This window comes from Physeter macrocephalus, chromosome 19, assembly GCF_002837175.3.
Source record: "Physeter macrocephalus isolate SW-GA chromosome 19, ASM283717v5, whole genome shotgun sequence".
In the NCBI taxonomy this organism is placed as follows: Eukaryota; Metazoa; Chordata; class Mammalia; order Artiodactyla; family Physeteridae; genus Physeter; species Physeter macrocephalus.
The window spans coordinates 26880675-26896035 of NC_041232.1; the positions used below are offsets into that span (position 1 = coordinate 26880675).

Here is a 15361-nt window from a genome sequence, read left to right on the forward strand (position 1 = left end):
TTGCTCTGAAAGTGACTGGAATCTGGTGCCTCTGCAGAGACTTCCCAGGTGTCTCCAAGGAGACCAACTCAGGCTAATGTGTGGAAGAGGAAGTTTCTAAGGTACCATTTTATTTATTTATTTATTTTAACATCTTTATTGGAGTATAATTGCTTTACAATGGTGTACCATTTTAAATGAATCACTTCCCATTAGGACCTACTGCCAACTCTGTCCTCAAAAGTGATAGGAAAGTAGCGAGTCCTGGGACTGGAATCTCCTTCCACATAGACGTGGGTTGAAAGCTTCACGGGCAGTTGACTGTGACTCCATGTGACCACCCCCCTCACCTCCCAATTTAACGCAGTCTCTTCCTTTCTTTTACCTCTTAAAACTCGCTGTAATTTTTAATCACTTCGCTGTCTTTGTTGCTTCTCTTCAGCTCTAGATCGTAAACTGCTGACAGGCACAGACGCTGGATGCTGTGCTTCTGGGTTTATATTCAGGGCCTGAAATAACACTCAGCTGTAGTAGCTGCTCCGTCCACATTTCCCAAACGCTGAATAAATTAATGAAGTGCGGTTACTAAGATTCTTTTAAAAAGTTATGCTTATGGTATGTTGAGTGCTTTGAAATGGTTTTTATAGGCAAAAATGGTCAACTGTCGTCAATTTCATAAGGTTCAACTTGTAAATTAATGTGATATTATAGGACATTTCTAGTTATAAGTCTTGAAAGACATAAACATGTCCATCATCTTGCTACTTCTTTATTTAAGGAGATATCTTAGCGTTTGCAAAGGGGTAGCCACGCACAGCCTAAGTGTCCAATCCGGAAGAACTGGCCCATGAATCACTGTGCATCCCTGTATTGGAAGGCTTGGTGACCACCCAAAATGGTGCTGCTTAAGAGTATACATTGATAAGACGTATTTTACTGCATGAAGTTAAGAAAGGAAGTCCATTCCATAACAATGTGTGTGATTTCCCAGGCCCCGCCACTCAGAACAAAAAGAAGTCCCAGCTTACCCTTCGCCCTGTGTTTTATTCCTGTCCTACCCCTAGGCTCTTCATGACTTTTTTTTTTCTTAGATTCCATATATATGTGTTAGCATACGGTATTTGTTTTTCTCCTTCTGACTTACTTCGCTCTGTATGACAGACTCCAGCTCCATGGTGTGAGATGATATCTCATTGTAGTTTTGATTTGCATTTCTCTAATGATTAATGATGTTGAGCATTCTTTCATGTGTTTGTTGGCAATCTGTATACCTTCTTTGGAGAAATGTCTATTTAGGTCTTCTGCCCATTTTTGGATTGGTTGTGACGAAGTGAGAGAGTGGCATGGACATATATACACTGCCAAACGTAGGGTGGATACCTAGTGGGAAGCAGCCGTATGGCACAGGGAGATCAGCTGGGTGGTTTGTGACCACCTAGAGGAGTGGGATAGGGAGGGTGGGAGGGAGGGAGACGCAAGAGGAGAGAGATATGGGAACATATGTATATGTATAGCTGATTCACTTTGTTGTAAAAACAGAAACTAACATACCATTGTAAAGCAATTATACTCCAGTAAAGATGTTAAAAAAAAAAGAAGTCCCAAAAGATATTTACCAATGGATTAACAGTGGTTAGTTTCTGGATGGTGGGATTACTCATGATTCAGATGAATGTACATTTGTTGTGTAGTAAGGAAAAATCCTTTGCAGGTATTACATTGTAGAACCTATTAAAATTATAGATAGATATATGTTTAATAGTTAAATGACAGAAAAATAGGGAAGAGGGAGAATAGAACTATAATTCTACGTGTTGAGATCTACACGTCAGACCCTACAAATCACAAGCAACTAGTATTTAGTTCTGTTACATCCCAGAGTTCCTAATCTTAAGATTGAAGTATAGAGTAGTGAATATGAAGTTCTATAAATTAAAATAAGATAGTCTTTCTTTATTTTAAACTAAAAGGGTTGAGGAAAAATCCAGCGAAACATCCCTGGTGTCCCGCTATGGGGCTTTTGGGCAAAGGAGGGAGATTCCCTATAAGGGTAGCCAACACCTCTTTCTTTGAACTTAAGTGCTCTTTCTAAGAGAATTATATAAAAATATTATCTTTAATCGCTTCCTAAATATTTGTTTTCTAAAAACTATTTTAGAGTTATAACTTTATTGTTGTCCAAGTATAGAGAGAACCTCAAAAAGCAGAGGTGATCAGATGATGTGGACCCATCCATAACAATGTCACGGGCAGACACTCGACCAGCGCCACCAGGGCCTCCTTTGCCCCCAGCTAAGAACCCACGGGAACTTGTAAACCCGAGATCTCCTCTTGGCAAACGTATACACTCTTAACGGTCCATCCATTCACCAAATTGTGTCTAATTCCATTAAAATCCAAAGAAGACCTTTAAAAATCTATGGGCGGTATATAAAATAGATAACCAACAAGGACCTACAGTGTAGCGCTGGGAACTATACTCTGTTTTTGTAATAACCTATAAGGGAAAAGAATCTGAAAAAAGAATATATATATATATGCATATATAACTGAATCACTGTGATGTACACCTGAAACTAACACGATATTGTAAATCAACTACACTTCAATAAAATAATCTGTGGGCAGGAACAGCAGTCGCTTCTATTCTGAGGGCTGGTTGCAAACGGGGCCAAGAAAGGGGTAGGGGCCCTCACCTCTCCCAACCTGCCAAGGACGCTCTTCTTCCTGGACCCTCAAAGGGAAGATGCGATGTGTGGGCCCCGTTCCTTGCCTGTGTCTTGTTTGAAATCGTCCGCAAATGTGAAACTTCTGAAATGCAAAATTATGGTTCACAGTGAGCATTTAGGAAGAGCTGTTCCTTCTTTTGTTCAAACTTTCCAGTCTTCCTTGAAGGTACAGGAAATGGTGTAGGAATCTGGTCAAAATCACTCAGAATTTCTTTGCATCTGAGGCGATTCTGCACCATTTGCGAATCACTTCAGTGAAGACAGGATGGGGGTTGTGTCCCCATGACACCGACGAGGGCGCCAGCATTACCTGTGAGTGTTCCCAGTCCCTATCACATCATTTTCTGGTTTCTTCTATGGAGCGCCACGTTTCAGTGGGGTGTTCAGGCGAGATGCTCCAGCTCATCACATAAACAAGAATATTTTCTGCGGCTCTGCCTTACGCTGTAGCTGTGGTTAATGCCGGGAGTGTTTACATAAAGCCCGACGCATGGGTACCTTTTCAGCAGCAGTTGGGAGGCCACAGTTAGCCAAAGCTTCAGCAAAGTTCTGTAAATCTTTTTGAGTCGGCACAAAGACAAACCAAGACTTTTTTTTCCTCTCTTTCCGTTAATGCATCTAAATTAAACCATTAAGCAGGGATGAAGGTGAAGTGCTGTAAGTTTCACACAGATAAGAAGGGGCCACGTTTAGCCCTGAGACGTCAGCACCAGACTTGTATCGCCTTGCATCCCAAATGCATCCCGGCTGTTTCCTCCACTTTGAACTACAACCCTGGAAGGGACGTTCTGGCCTGTGTAATGCAGATGCCCCCATAGGACGGTGGCCCCGAATCTCTTAAGGTCACTAAGAAACAAGGGGATCTCTTGGCTGTTGTCATGCCGGCTCCGTGCACCAGGATGTGATGGCGTTGAGACCATCCACTGACTAAATCACTGACTAAATCACCTGCTCCGTGTTCATCACATTTGTTCATTTACAATACCCCCTTTTCATTGTTTATGTATAGCGTTTGGCCTCAGGCATGGTTTAAGAACTCAGGATTGAAAAACTAGAACTCTGACTCCTTCCCTTCCCAAGGGGAGTGAGGAGGACATGTGAGGCAGAGGAATCAGGACACAGGGGACCAAGTGGGTGTGTCCATCTCATGCCCCGAGACTTCACGGGCAGTGACAGTCCACGCGGCCCCTGCCCAGCAGCCTGGGCCTCTGCTTCTGTTTCTGTAAGGTTGCTGTCTGTGACCTCGTGCTCTGACAACTTGCGTTTGTCACCCTGCACCCCTGAACCAGAACTCAGCATCCTCCTCTGCTTTGTAGACTTTGCGTTTTACTTCCAAGTCCTCCTCTCCCTTTCTGTGGAATGGAAACACTGATGTTTGTCTCAAAGCCCAAGGCCTGGGGGGATCCTGTTCCCTTTCCTAACCATCTGTGTTAGAGCCCCACTCCCTCCCGAGGGAGGTCACCTCTCAGGGGCTGCTTTAGGGACCAAGCCTCCACGGGAAGTTAGGGCATTGTGAATAAGGAGGGCCTTCTGAATGTCTGACTCCCCCAGACTAAATATAATACATTCATCCACGTCTAAGTTCTTCAGGGGAATTGGTCCCTTGCCCTCGTCAGAAACATTTTATTCCCCTAAAAATGCAGTTTTTATATCTACAATTTGACCTAAAGCAGAGAGAAGGCACAATAAAGTGAAGGAAGCCTGACTGCTAGAGTTATCAGCACCCAGGAAAGCTTCTGTCTGCAACATACAGCATCTGTCTGGACTCCTGGAAAAGCACAGCGAGAGGGGAATTCTGTTGTGTGTCCAAGAAAGCTTTACCCTTCATGTCAGGTGCCACTAAATACTTCACATTTGAAAATACTATATAGAGAGCGACTCTTTAAGTCTGGTATTTGCTGCATCTTTAAAAGCGTATTGATGGCTTTTCAACTGCTTCAGATTTCAAGCTCAGGGATTCTGCTCTGTGCCAGAAGATTAGTCAGATATTCTTGTATGTGCCTGTAATGTTCACAGTATTTATCAGTAAAAAGCATGATTCTAGAGAAAAGGCTTGGCTGTCCCAGAACTGTTACGTCAGCCTCCTTCCATGGCCTGGGGGGAGCGAGGGGACCACCCCCTCCCACCATCTGCGGCCTGGAAACTCCCCCATAAGTCTCCCCGTCTGACCAAATTCAGGATTCTGTTTGGAGAGCAAAGTCCCCCACAGATGCTTTCTGGGGCCAAGAACTCAAGCTTCAAAGAGTCTCGGTCCAAAAAAGTAAAGAAGAGAAAAGAAAATCCTGACTTCTGAGAGGGTTGAAGGTGAATCCGATAACAATACTGGGAAACGTGACCCGGTCTTGGGAGCCAACGGAGGATGCTCAGATGAGACGTCCAGGAAGTGTGCGGCCTGCCTTCTCCACTGTGTGTGACCCGGGAACGGATGCAGGCCTGCGGTCCCTGTGCCTGAGGCTGCACAGCGAACTCAGCAATGGCATTTTTATTTGTTCTTCCTCAGAAGCAGGGTATGGGTGAGGGCTTTGCTGTCAGACTGCACAGGGACTTGGTCGTTTCCAATAAAACCTCAGGAAAAACAAAGCGCACACCTCTGGCGACGGGAATTTGTAGTTAGTGTAAAGGAAGCCACAGCCTGGGCAAGGAACCGCGATGCTGTGATAGATGCCCGAAGGAGCACCAAAGTGAAACCCTCATCCCAGGAGACAGGGCCTCCTCCAGCGAAATACTGGCCCAAGTGCTAGAGATAATGGTCAGTGAGAAAACCAAATGGGTTTTCTTCCTCCTTCTCTCAAAAGAATGTAACTACATTTTTCTTGGAGAAAAGATGGTTGTTTGTTAAGACACCTTGTTGGCCAACCTTGTGTTTCATCATTGCTTCCCTCCCTTTGTGTATGTGTGTGTGTGTGTGTGTGTGTGTGTGTGTGTGTGTTTGTGCGTGTATGTGTGTGTGGCCTCCACGTGAGGACGCTGCTCTTTCAGCTTCTGCAGAAATGACAGGGTCCCTGACGTGCGATTCACATTCTCGTGTGTATTTTTAAGGGACAACCTCATAAACACCAATCTGAATACTTTTATAAGCTTGTGAAGCTCTTTCTGAAGGACTTAGTTTAAATGAAATTACTTATGGGTTTAACCTAAGTATACATCTATGCCCTTCCCCTAAGATAATTTTAGGAGGGTTTTGGCAAATATACACTAAACGGAAAAGCATATAACGCAACATGGATTAACTGAAACAGAACACAAGATATAATGATGCTCCAAATTAAAAAGAGAAAAGATGCTAAAGTTTATTCCTGTACCTTGTAGTGTGTGCATGTGTCTGAGTGTGTGAGTGTGAGTGTGTAGGGACGAGAGATGGAGAGGGGAAATTGGCTGTGGTATCCTGCACGGTTGATGCTCTCAGCTCCTAGGTGCAGCCTTGTTCATGTAAAGCGCTGGTTGAGAAGCTGGTTGGGGGCCTAATATCAGTAGCGGCTACCAGTATATACCACCTAGTTTGTGCCGGCCACTGTGCAGATGCTCTGAATACACGTCCTTGTTGTACTTGTGTGAAAACGGCTTCAATCCTCATTTCAGAGATGCCTCAACTAAGCTGCAGACCTGGAGCTGGCTGTCGTGACATCACACATCATGACATCATAGCTGGGCATGACAAGTCGTGGGGTAGGGGGTCAGGGCCAAAGTTAATTTTGCTGCAAAAGCTGAGTTCTTGCCATCTGTCCTGCTGAAATTTGGGGTGCTTCATTTTTGGTTTTCAGAGAAAACTGACACCCTGAAATAGAGGAAAATTAGCACCAGTGGTATCATCTATTTGAAGTATGTGAAATCACAAGCTAGCTTAAGAAAGGATAAAAGTTGTGTATCATCGACTCTGAAATGTAAAATTTTATATTTGAGGCCTAGAAAATAAGTACCTGTGCGTTACACATCAGCTTATGAAGAAGTGGTGACATAACACCCTCATCAGGGACAGCCTCTGACTTGGTCTCCTGCTAAAATCAGGCCCCCATCGAAGGGGCCATTTGTGAACTGTCAGACACTGTGCCCCACCTGTATCCCCAAAGCTGAGCACCGCCTTAGGTGGACTGCAGACTGCCGATTGTGATTAACACTTTCTGGTGATTTCCCAGTTATTCAGTGATTTTCCTATAGTTTTTTTTTGTTTTGTTTTGTTTTGTTTTTTGCGGTACGCGGGCCTCCCTCTGTCGTGGGCTCTCCCGTTGCGGAGCACAGGCTCCGGACGCGCAGGCTCAGCGGCCATGGCTCACGGGCCCAGCCGCTCCGCGGCACGTGGGATCCTCCCAGACCGGGGCGCGAACCCGGTTCCCCTGCATTGGCAGGCGGACGCGCAACCACTGCGCCACCAGGGAAGCCCCATCCTATAGGTCTTTACCTCATTAAATTTCTATCTCCAACCATATCATGAAGATCATATAAGAATGAGCAGGATGGAATCTCAGTTAGCTCATTGCTTTTTATCAAAAATCTAATTTTAGAGTCACATACTATTCCACTGTATATAAACAGTGTATATAAACATTTTCTAATTATTGTGTATTTAGTCCATTTCTAGCACTCAGGATGGGTAGTTGCCAGGGATTTTCAGACCCCAACTATTCCTATAATTTTTCCTATAACTGATGAGGACTATGTGTCCCCAAAAGACAGTGCGCCATGGAGGGGTGGTTCCCTCCTTCCCTGCCCATCACTCTCCACACACCCATCCCACCCCACACACGTCCAAACACAAACACAAATATATGCATGCTTAGGCAAACATAAATACACACACAAACTCTTGGACCGGGGGTGGAAAGGTATTGAAGGCAGGAGGGCAGGGGAAGGTGGGGATGATGATGATGATGGTGATGATGATGATGATGGTGATGGTGATGATGGTGGTGATGATAGTGATGGTGATAATGATGATGGTGATGGTGATGATGATGGTGGTGATAGTGATAATGGTGATGATGGTGATGGTGATGATGAGATTGATGATGATGGTGATGATGTTTGGAGCAAAAGAAAGAGGCATCCTTGGCAGAGAAGGTGCAGTTGCCCACTTTCTGGTTTGTATGGACTTTGTGTTTCTGAACTGGGGCTAACACACTGGGGAAAGAACAAAACATACTTTTATCTCCTTTAAGGCTGCTTTGGTTTCCATGGGAGACATACGCATAGAACCTTACAAGTTGAGTTTCACTCTTCAGTTCAGTTAACTAACCTATGTGTGAAAGTTCCTCTGAGATTCTGGAAAATAGATTTACTCTATGTGTGTGTGTTTCTCTCTTCCAGTGTGTCCGTAGCTATTATAGTGGGAAGTTGGTGGGAGAAGCATCACTGACTGCCAGTCAGATCTAATCTTCAACCAGAAATGTTATAGCCAATAATTATGTTTAGAAATCCATTATTTGATGAGGGGGTTAATTATTTAGGATTTACATTTCATTTTAGAGTAATTTGAAAGTAAGTTTTCAAAATCTTTTAGGATGTTGTTGCATCTTCCACTCATAGAAGAGAGTGTTGCATAGTTGTGAACAGGCTTGAAGATTTGTGGAGAGGCTTGTCCTAGTCTCTACAAAGAGTGAATACTGGTCATGGGTATTTTTCAGACTGACTAGTCAACTCAGATAATAGTATAAAATATGCATTATGCTCATTTAAGACCTCCTAGAGTTCAGAAATATGGATATTAAAGGATTCATGAAGATCAAAGAAACAGTTTAATATTTGTTCTCACCTATTGGGAAGACAAATATGTAAATTAAAAAACTGAAAAGCTAAAATGATAGAAATCAATTAATAATGTAAACATTCATCAGTTCTATTCAGGGAAATACATGATTAAATTTTGAAATTTAATTATGAAATTTTTAAAGCAAAGGGCAAATGTTTTTGCTGCAGACATGCCACATTTGAGATTATTAGCCCTAATATATAAAGTGTTCTAACAAATCAATAGGACAAACATCTAACAGACAAATGAACATGAATAGACAATTCAGAAAAGAAAATACTAAAATTGCGTACAAACCTAAGAACATTTGTTTAATTTCATTCTTAATTATGAAAATATAAGTTCAAATAAAATGTCTTATAAAAGATAAAAAGATTCATAAAATTGAATTCAATCAAGTATATGTATTTGAATAAAATTTGAGGGTAAAAATTTTTATAGTATTAATCAAAATTTTGCATGTGATGTATCACAATACAATAGTTCTACTTTGAGGAATTTATCTTAAAGTAATAACTGAATAAGTGTTCAAAGATATATGTAAAAGGTGTTCAAAATATTGCTATATGTATTAGCAAAAATGTAGATATAATTTGTATAGCACCGGCAATTGATAAGGAACTTGCATTTCATTAAATTATGTAATACTCTATGTGCATTAAAATGATTAGAGGTCCATATTTATTGGCACAGAAAGAGTTACGTTATATATTATTACGTGATTAAAGCAATGTCATCTGGATACTGATGATCAGAGCAGGGGATAATGGGCATTACAAAACAAGAGTATTAGGTAGAGGTGAAAATGATGCTTTACAAAATATACCTGTATAGGTCTTTTAATATAAAAAGTATTAATTAAGGGATGGTAAAGATTTTTTTCCTTATCCTTATCTTTTACAGTTACTTTTAACTCACTGATGATAAATATCACCTGGGAATTAGGACTCAGAGAATTTTGCAAATCTCAGCATTTCACCCCAAATGCTGAAATTGCTCCTTGTCTGGGAAAATTGCATTGCTTGGATACACATCACCCATTAGAGCAGCCATTCCTGGGTTTGATGGAGTTCAGGTACAATTCAACACAAGAGCATCTTAACATTTGCAAAGTAAAATATCACTACTAGTCAACTGAGAAGAATCTATTTTCCTCTTAGAATTTCACATTCTGTCCAACATTTAATGTGTGGTAAAATCTTGACTCTTTGATTGGGTAGGAAAATCTTTTCCTTTAAACAGTTAAAAGTAATGTCAATGAAGCTTCTACCAGAAAGCTCATAAATGGTAACATTTCCTGGTATTTGACTGTTTCATCACCAATTTCTGTGCCAGGTCCCATGTTCAGCTCCCTGGCAGCCCCTATGATATATGAAAATGCTGCCATTTTTATAGGAATATGCTGGCAAAAATCTGCCACTCCCATGTATTATTAGTCCTTTTCTGCTAATTATTTTGGAAAAAGCAGAGGTGCAGGTCCAAGTTCAAGTGGCTGTCAATGTCTAGGACACACTTGGTGTAAAACTGTTCAATTAGGAGAAAAATCTGTACCTCATTTGACCACCAGTTTTCCAACTGCGTTATGAAACTTATAGTTGCATTTTTGTATTAGAAATTGAGCAATAAGTTGATTTTAAAATTGATAAAAGTAATCAATGAGGAAACATAACAAAGTGAGTAACCAATTTACAACATCAAGATAGAGATATTTGCATGTTCAATAACGTTTATGAAAAAATGAAATTACAAACTGAATGGGAGCTGTGGAAAACCCCTTGGTGTTATAAAGACCCCAGAGTAATTTGTCTATAAAAATACAGACGACCAGAGCCGGGCTGGGAGAACTCAGTTGGCTGGTTTCAAGTAACAGTCAAAGCCCTGTGGTTTTTTTTTTTTTTTTTTTTTTTGCTTTACGCGGGCCTCTCACTGTTGTGGCCTCTCCCGTTGCGGAGCGCAGGCTCCGGACGCGCAGGCTCAGTGGCCATGGCTCACGGGCCCAGCCGCTCCGCGGCATGTGGGATCTTCCCGGACCGGGGCACGGACCCGTGTCCCCTGCATCGGCAGGCGGACTCTCAACCACTGTGCCACCAGGGAAGCCCAGCCCTGTGGTTTTAAACTGCGACTACAGAAAAATTAGATGAAATAAAAAATAATCAGCCCTGCTCCATCATGTACCAGGTACATATCTACGTGTATTTGTACAGACTGAGCTCCTGCTGGGCGTACTGAGTGTTTAACAAAATTACCGCAGTAGAAGCTCGCGGGTTCCAGAGGAGGGGTTTGATGACACAGCACGTCTGCTGTAGGCACTTTGTGCTTCTTAAGTTAATAACCAGACACACAAAACTTTGTGGAGCTAAAAATGAAATATTTTGAATCTATATTATAACCGGATCGGGGCAAGAGACAAATGATAGGAAGGAGGAAAAGGAAGAAGGAAGGAGAGACAAGGAAAGGACCCCCATGCAGGACACAGCAGTGAGGGAGGGAGTTAAATAAAGCACTGGGTCTGCAGTCCCGAATCCCCCTCCCCTCAGCTTATCACCCGAAAGAGGGATAATAATAGTACTGACCTCATGGATTAAATTAGCTGATATGTATAAGTGGGCACCCGGTAAGGGGGTGAGTGTAACCCAGTTTGTTTAATTGAATTATAGTTGATTTACAATGTTGTGTTAGTTTCGGGTAAACAGCAAAGTGATTCAGTTATACATACATATATATATATGTATGCATTCTTTTTCAGATTCTTTGCCATTATAGGTTATTACAAGATATTGAATATAGTTCCCTGTGCTATACAGTAGAACATTGTTGATTATCTATTCTATATATAGTAGTGTGTATATGTCAATCCCAATCTCCCAATTTATCGCTTGCCTGCCCCACTTCCCCCCTGGTAACCATAAGTTTGTTTTCTGTGTCTGTGGATCTATTTGTTGTGTATAAATTCATTTGTATCATTTTTTTCAATTCCACATATAAGTGATATATTGTATTTGTCTTTCTCTTTCTGATTTACTTCATTTAGTGTGATAATCTCTAGGTCCATCCATTTTGCTGCAAATGTCATTATTTTGTTTTTTTTTATGGCCGAGTAATATTACATTGTATATATATACACATATATATTACATTGTGTATCTATCTACCTATCTATCTATCTCACATGTTCTTTATCCATTCACCTGTGGATGGCCACTTAGGTTCCTTCCTTGTCTTGGCTTACATGTTTCTATTGCTATGTTAATTTGGGGGAGAATGTCCATTCTCTTAATTTAAAATATGGTTTTAAAAGGCTGGAATTTCTTTAAAATATTTTTATTCCCACCTAAAGTTTTGATGCTGAAGATGTTGTTAAAATCTTATTTTTCTTGTTCATATGTGGTGCTCTTCAAGATACAAATGTCAGACTTGAAACTAGCCTTAGCACTGGAGGAAACAACACAGATTTTCCTCTCTTGTAACAGGAGTGGCAGGAAGGTGGGGACACCAAGAACTGCTGGGAACAGACCCTGGGATACCATCAGCAACCCCCTCTCCTCTTTCCTGGCTTCCCTCTGCTCAGGACCCCTTTTTTCCTCTTACACAGCGTTCTCCCTGTGGCTATCATATTGGGAACATTGTCAGGGCTGGGCTCACATGACCTTGGTTCTCCGGCAGGTGAGGGAAAGAGCTTCTTACCTGCCTGGGGAAGGTTCCACTTTGGCCTGACCTAGACCATCACATGCACATCTGGTCATCTGTGACCAGGAGACAGGTGCTGCGAGGATGCCCAGATCCCCTGCCCCCATGGCCAGGGTGGGAGGTAGGATGCCTTGGGGCCCGCAGAAGCAGCTTATTGGCCGGGCCAAAGTAGTTCCCAAAGAAAGGAGGTCTCCAAAACTGCTTTCTGTTGCGGAAAGACGGGAACTTGGAAGCAGCTGAGGCCAGCAGGAACATGGGATGGAAGAGGGAGGAGAGGGAGGATGGATGCACAGAGCCTGGTTCACCTTGTAAAGGAGTAGCTGTCAGTGGATTTGATTCGTTCCAGGAGTAGATGCCCTACTTCTGGGCACGGCAGTTCTCACTTGGGAGTGTTGGTGCTGAAGGATGTTAAGGGATATTTTGTCACCTGAGACACACATGGATGAGACACTGGAACTTGCCCTGCGGACTGAGTAACATTTAGCCCAGGGTTTGTTTCCAGCTTTTGGACTCGGTTACCCTCCCTCTGCTCCAGATGTCAGCTCTGTCACTGAGATGCCAATGCAATCAAGGGAAATTCTTATGTAATTTAATTAATTTAATTATTTATTTTAGATTTAAATTTATTTTATATTGGAGTATAGTTGATTTACAATGTTGTGTTAGTCTCAGGTATACAGCAAAGTGATTTCAGTTATACATATACATATATCCATTCTTTTTCAGATTCTTTTCCCATATAGGTTATTACAGAATACTGAGTAGAGTTTCTGGTGCTATACAGTAGGACCTTGTTGATTATCTATTGTATATATAGTAGTGTGTATATGTTAATCCCAAACTTCTAATTTATCCCTCCCCTCACCTTCCCCCGTTGGTAACTAATTTTTAAAAGTGAAGAATGCAATGCATTATTTCTAACTACTTCATCTAACATTGGAAAGGAACAACCCCTCTGGTGAATTGTATCCATTTCTCTATGCTATACATTTCCCTTCTTTTCGTTGTTGCTGTCTTTTGCTGTCACCTGAAGACTGTAACATGTTCTAGACTTCACATTATAAATCTCATTTAAAAAGTGTTGAATCAAGGAAGTCTGCCAGCAACTTTTTTTTCTCTACTTTTCTCTCTGTGTTGGACTGCTCTGGCATGGGAGAATAATATTACTTTACCATGTAAAACATGGTGAATGGCTGTAAAAGAATTCCCCAGCAACTGAATAATGGGCTGTCAGAAATATTCTTGGTGCCAAAGGATCTGGATATGTCTGTTCCATTTATTGTGTTTCTCCTTTCCCCATGACTAAGTGCTCACAAAAGACACAAAAACCCAAACCTCTGGAGTATGTGGTATTCGAGGGCAGAAACCATATTTTAATATATTCAGTCTCATATCTAATGTATTAAGATGTTTAGTAGAGGATCACCAGCAAACAATGAGGAGCACCTATGGTATGTAAGATGCTCAAATGACTAATTAAATTGACTTCTAGTGACAGGAAGGAAGTTGTGTTCCCCCATCTCCACTGTGCTTGGTTGAGTGGGTTAATAATATTTATTTTAAGGAGTACTGGAAGTCTTGACCCCAAAACTTTTACCTTGTTCTGCCCTTTTGGAATAAGTTTATTTTTCTCAGAAATATGAAAATGGAACCTATTTCTTAATTAAAGTTCCGTGTTTTAAGAGCTTGAATGTGCAGTCTAGCAAAATCATTTATTTTTATTTTACCTTGATAATAAATGGAGTCTTTTAAAAAATCAATTTTAGAATGCGCTGAGAAGATCTGGGGAAAAAATGGAAATGTGGAAAAAGTTTAAAGGTGCTTTGTTTCTCAATGAAAGCAAGAGAAGTCAAGAAGAGTAGCATCTAAATGCCTCCCTACCCTGACCCTCCCCACTGGGTCCGAACACAGACTGTCTGCTTCTCACTTGGCGTGAGGCTCTTAATCTCTCCCACCTCTGACTTTGGGCTAGACTGTTGCCAGCTGTCCCGGAGTTCAGCGTGGTTTCTGATTCAGGTTATATATTCTTGGTCAGTGTCTTAATTGCTAGTATTCAGGGGCAGGATAACTGTCGTTCAAGAATTCCTGAGATGGGGATTCTCCATTGTTTTGCATGTGACTCACAGGACAGATGACATTCATATGGGGCCCACTCCCCTGGTTCAGGGGCCATCAGAAATTACTGGGCTGCTTAACTAAAATTCCAGGTCTTTTCCTCCTACTTAGCAAAGCCTATTGGAATTCAACTGGGCAAGAGTAACTTCGTCCGAGGAGATAAACCTGATCTGCTTTAAATTTATGTGTGTACGCATGTGTGTGTAATTCTGATCCCAAATTTAATCCTGCATTATTTATAGCAGTTATTTAAAATGCTCCATCATAACCGAGTAGTATGAACCCAAGTCCCTTAGTGAAATCACCACATTCATGCTCCCTTGGGACTAGCTTAGTCCTCAGAGAGGGCCCAGGAAACTATTTTTTTTTTTTTTTTTTTTTGCGGTACGCGGGCCTCTCACTGTTGTGGCCTCTCCCGTTGCGGAGCACAGGCTCCGGACGCGCAGGCTCAGCGGCCATGGCTCACGGGCCCAGCCGCTCCGCGGCACGTGGGATCTTCCCGGACCGGGGCACGAACCCGTGTCCCCTGCATCGGCAGGCGGACTCTCAACCACTGCGCCACCAGGGAAGCCCAAGGAAACTATTTTGTATAATCTCCTGTCTTTCCAGAAAGTCTGTCTAATGCCTAGGAGGCCCTGATTGTCCACCTGAGAATAAAGCACTGGAGGCAGAGTTCTCAAGAAAGAAACATAAGTGCCATCCTGGCTTACTGTGACTTGAGGAACAGAAGCAGGGTGGCTTTTAACTGCCTCTGGAGACCCAGTGCTGAATTCACCACTTCCTGTTTGCAAGACTAAACTGTACAGAAAGGTAGTGATTATCTGCTGTGATTATTAACGCAACTAGTACATAACGCAGCTCATGGATTTAGGGCCGGGTGGTGGGGTGGGCGGGCAGTGGTGTCTACTTGAACAGTTACTGAAATCAAGATATTGTTGCCATTGACTGAGCATCTGGAAAATGTCAAAGTGTGGGTTAGCAGAACCCTTACCTCTTACGAATGCAGACTTCTTACTGACATGGTCTTTGATAAAAATGAGCACTTTTGGGTTTCCCTGGTGGCGCAGTGGTTGCGCGTCCGCCTGCCGTTGCAGGGGAACCGGGCTCA

General features: G+C 42.2%; 1 protein-coding gene across 1 annotated transcript in view; it reads left to right on the forward strand.

The window, feature by feature from the left end:
* The window catches only part of PIEZO2 (piezo type mechanosensitive ion channel component 2), a 219362-nt gene that overhangs the window by 25787 nt on the left and 178214 nt on the right, over window positions 1-15361 (forward strand). The window lies entirely within an intron of this gene.